The sequence below is a fragment of the Sinocyclocheilus anshuiensis genome, unplaced genomic scaffold (genome assembly GCF_001515605.1).
Source record: "Sinocyclocheilus anshuiensis isolate Anshui unplaced genomic scaffold, SAMN03320099.WGS_v1.1 scaffold702, whole genome shotgun sequence".
NCBI classification, from domain to species: domain Eukaryota; kingdom Metazoa; phylum Chordata; class Actinopteri; order Cypriniformes; family Cyprinidae; genus Sinocyclocheilus; species Sinocyclocheilus anshuiensis.
Genome location: NW_015548184.1, coordinates 204,133 through 209,219, shown reverse-complemented (window position 1 = coordinate 209,219; position 5,087 = coordinate 204,133).

Genomic DNA, 5,087 nt, shown 5'->3' with positions numbered 1-5,087 from the left:
TTGGTTTTTTTTAAATAACAGTATGGAGCTGAACTTACGAAAGAAAACATTACATTTGTTTTCTGTCAGTCCAGCTGCGCTAAAACTGGGGTTTATGCACTGCCTGGAGTCTCGAGTTATTTCTCTGTATTACTTCTGTATAGCCGACAAATGTAGAGAAAGTTATTCGTGCACAAGACAGGCTTTTTGCTGTTGTTGTTGTTCTTGTTGGTTTTATTGTTGTATTCTTCTTGAATGCCCCCCTTCTGCCCAAACCACACGTGATATACTACTAGCTGTGTGGATAGAAATTTCTTTTTTTCTTTTTTCTTTTTTTTCTTTTTTATTTAAAGACCGAGATCTGTGCAGCATGAACAAAACAAATGCGAAAAAGGGTGAAAATCCAAATCCTAGTGCCAAGGTTTATGTGGGTGTCATAGGGGCGTTGACTGTCTTAAAGACTTGTTATACATTTAAATCAAAACCCTTTTCTGAACTTTGCACTATTGTTGAGGTTAATCAGAGAAATCTGGGAATGGGGTAGTGGGGAAGTCGTTTTCGTGTAGCTCTGATCATATGCTTCAGTGCAAGCTTTCTACCGGAGGGAAGTGATCTTGTCAGTCTTCAGCACAAGAAAAATCTCTGATCCAGCCTAAAATAACCATGATCTAAAAGAGGCACAGAATACAGAGAGTCTGCTCTACTCTCATCTATCCTCACCACTGACACGTTCTGCCACTTTCACAGACTCCAGCTGATCTGAGGTCAGTTGGCTGGTGGCACGGTTGACATTTTGCCTAAAAAATTCACTTCACTAAGAGAACTGAACAGGTTTGACACGTTTTGAGATTTTTGCTTTTTTTTTTCCTCCAACCTTATTCTCATCATCTGTTTTTATTATTTTTAGTATTATATATTGATTTGAAAATGTGTATATAAATGAAGACTCGGTTTAAAAAAAAAAAAAAGTATATAGACCTTAATAATGCTTTAATATTATATGTCTTAAAAATTTTCCTTAAAGACATTAGTAAGAAACTGTTATATTATTCGAAATATTATCAAATTATTGTTCATTTTAATGGAATTTTTTTCCTCATTGGAGTCTGTCAAAAAAAACATTCATGATTTTAAGTTTACCATTTCATGCCTTTCGCGCTTTTGTTTTTGAGTCAAAACTGATAAACCGAATGATCCTATAAAATAATCCAGTTCTGTATTGTATTTTTTTTTATTTTTATTTTTTTTTTGGTAACCCATGTCACTACCTGCTCACATTTTCCACCTTATAATACCACAAAATAGATATTCATTGGCATACTCTTCTAATCAAAATGCCAGTGTGTTCGAAGGATACCCTGTTATGCATGTTGTATAATCTAGTCCCCAAGGATAATTAATCAGGTTTAAAATGTGGTGAAGTCAAGGGCTAATGTGATGGGCATTTTTGAAAATACCTATTTTTACCCAGCAATCCTCTGTCCTGTTGCCTTTGCTTTCACTCTGACGCTGGCCAGAGTGAACCCGACCCTGACACCAGTCGTGATATACGTGTTTACTGTATGTACTGTCGTTTTCGTGTACTTCCGATCATATGCTTCAGTGCGAGCTTTCTACCAGAGGGAAGTGATCTTGTCTGTCTTCAGCACAAGAAAAATCTCTGATCCAGCCTAAAATAACCTTGATCTAAAAGAGGCACAGAATACAGAGTCTGCTCTACTCTCATCTATCCTCACCACTGACACGTTCTGCCACTTTCACAGACTCCAGCTGATCTGAGGTCAGTTGGCTGGTGGCACGGTTGACATTTTGCCTAAAAAATTCACTTCACTAAGAGAACTGAACAGGTTTGACACGTTTTGAGATTTTTGCTTTTTTTTTTCCTCCAACCTTATTCTCATCATCTGTTTTTATTATTTTTAGTATTATATATTGATTTGAAAATGTGTATATAAATGAAGACTCGGTTTAAAAAAAAAAAAAAGTATATAGACCTTAATAATGCTTTAATATTATATGTCTTAAAAATTTTCCTTAAAGACATTAGTAAGAAACTGTTATATTATTCGAAATATTATCAAATTATTGTTCATTTTAATGGAATTTTTTTCCTCATTGGAGTCTGTCAAAAAAAACATTCATGATTTTAAGTTTACCATTTCATGCCTTTCGCGCTTTTGTTTTTGAGTCAAAACTGATAAACCGAATGATCCTATAAAATAATCCAGTTCTGTATTGTATTTTTTTTTATTTTTATTTTTTTTTTGGTAACCCATGTCACTACCTGCTCACATTTTCCACCTTATAATACCACAAAATAGATATTCATTGGCATACTCTTCTAATCAAAATGCCAGTGTGTTCGAAGGATACCCTGTTATGCATGTTGTATAATCTAGTCCCCAAGGATAATTAATCAGGTTTAAAATGTGGTGAAGTCAAGGGCTAATGTGATGGGCATTTTTGAAAATACCTATTTTTACCCAGCAATCCTCTGTCCTGTTGCCTTTGCTTTCACTCTGACGCTGGCCAGAGTGAACCCGACCCTGACACCAGTTCCTGCCCAGCACGCACCAGTCCTCAACACTGAACTCTCTTCCTGTCCATATGTGTTCCTCTTATTTGCCACGTAGACATACAGTCAGGAAACCCAAGATCCATACTCTTCAGAGCGGCTCTCTGCATTCAGTTTAAGCTTGGGTGTAATTGGTCACAATCGTTTAGGCCCAGATAGAGGATGTTGCTCTTGAATCTGGTCCAAAAGAAAGCCCAAAGACTCTTACCAGTTAGTGCACACACATCCCTTTAATAAGGAGACTGAAGACTGAGCCCCTGTTTTTAGTCACCACTGAATCGGTCCAGGACAGATGGACTTGTGAAAAGGCCATGGTGATTTTTTTTAAATAAGTTTAGATTTGTTTGCTGGGGATTATGGTCAAAAACGTTTTCAAAAGCAACACACTCACCTTTATAAGCTACTCTATTTGTACTCCGAATGTTAGAGTCGGCCAATCAAAATGTTTGAATGCTTTTATTTCATGTCTGTGTTAGTTGGCTTTTTTTTTTCTCTCTCTGCTCCTGGTGGGATTTTTATTTTTTTTTTCTTGTGGACAGAAATTATGCCATTTGGACCGGTGTGCTTCATAGCAGACTAAACAAACACTCTCCTCTTCTATATTTAGAATAGTAGAACCACAACAACTGGACTTGATTTGGAATTTTTAAATCCTAGCAGTTTCAACCCCTGGCAAAAATTATGGAATAACCACAGTAAAAGAGGATTTTTTTTTTTTTTCTTTTTTTTTACTTTATAGCAAATAAACAAAACACAAAACTATTTTTTTGTTAATAGCTGAGCATTCTGGTTTTGTGAAACGTAAACTCAAACAAATCAGATTGCTTTTGTTGATGACATTTTAAGGAAAAATTATGGAAATCTAAAAAAAAACAGTTAGTACTTTCTCTGGCTTTTATGACGGCCTGAATTCTTTGAAACGCACGCTTTACTAATGAAAAACAATATTCTCCATGAAGCTGGTTCCAACTATTATGAACGAAAAGCAAGATGGAATCTTGTCATAGATATTTTTTTCTCTCTTTTTCAATCAGATTGAGATCTGGGATGTTTGTTGGCTCACTGAGTTGATCTGTCTTTCCTGATGAAAAGCTTTACCACACATGTGCCAGTAATTTGCTTTAGAAATCCAAATTACAAAGTGATTTTTTTTCCGTGTACTTGATATGGAAAACAATTTGCTATTATTTAAAAAATTAATTTTGTTTCACAAAGCCAGAATATTATAATATTATTTAACAATAACATTAAAAGTTGTTTAATTATATAAAAAGAAAAAATATTCCATTATTTTTGCCAGGGATTGTAGGCTAAAGTTTAGAATTCTAGAATCCTATCACATTTAGATTCTAGCTGAGTCAGAATGTAATAATCCTATATATATAAAATCTAGAATCCCATCACTTTTATAACTAGATTCCAATCAAAATGGCTAGAATTGGAATTCCAGAATTCCAGCAGCTCAGCTTGATCTAGAATTGTGAAGTCACTTGAATGGTGTCTAGATGCTCTTGTCTTTCAACCACAGGCTTTAAAAGCTCACAACTTCAGAAACACAGATGAGATGGTTCTCTCACACTATCTGTGAAGATTACCCAAGGCTACAAAGAGCGAGAGCACAACGTCACCGCATTCAGAACTGCATTCTATTTAAGAGCCCGTTCTCTGTTACCTGTCCATCTGTTCTTTTCACTGGCCGTCTTCAGCGCTTTCACTAGTCAGTTTGCTGCTCCCGCTGTTGCTGCTGCTGCTGCTATACTGCTTCTCATCTGCTGCACTTTTTGCTTTGGCTGTCTGTCCATCCTCCATCCTTGCACCATCCTGGTAAATGCTCCCCTTTGTTCTCCACAATTTGCCGTTTTCTACTGTCCAAGGAGTTTGCATGTTACTCACGAGCTGAATAGGTGCCTATCGATCGTGTTGTTTTTTGAGCGACGTAGGAACCCACTTGCACTCTAAAAGTTCCCACCTTAGCTGTGCCTCACTTCCAATGGTGCTTTCTTCTTCTGTGTAATGTTTTCCTTTTTTTTTATCGTTTATTTGTAAGGAGCTGTAAATAAAGTTAGTCTGTATGCACATATCCTACCCAATGGGTAGAAATCACAGAAAAAAAGACATTGTTAATAATGTAACAATTTATAGCTGATATAAAGATTTTAACATGGTGGCAACAGATTTGTAAATGCCTACAGTTCAAATGTGCTTTTTTTTATTTTTTTTTTACTTTCATTATTATTATTATTATTATTATTATTTTGTCAAATAAGGAAATTCATTATCAGAAAGATGCTTAATTATGAAAGTACTGAACTTGAAAGTAACATCTTGGTACAGAAAGAATTAAATGCTGTTCTGGATTAGGATGTTGCTTTAAACATTGCCCCAACAACAAAAGGCACATATATACACACATGCATGCAAAGGAATTTATTCAACTTGTTTTTAATCAGAAAACTATGAAAGCCTGTTTCCACCACAAGATTAAAATGAAAAATATGAGGTAATTGCAAATCTCACGATTCATTTTTTTTTT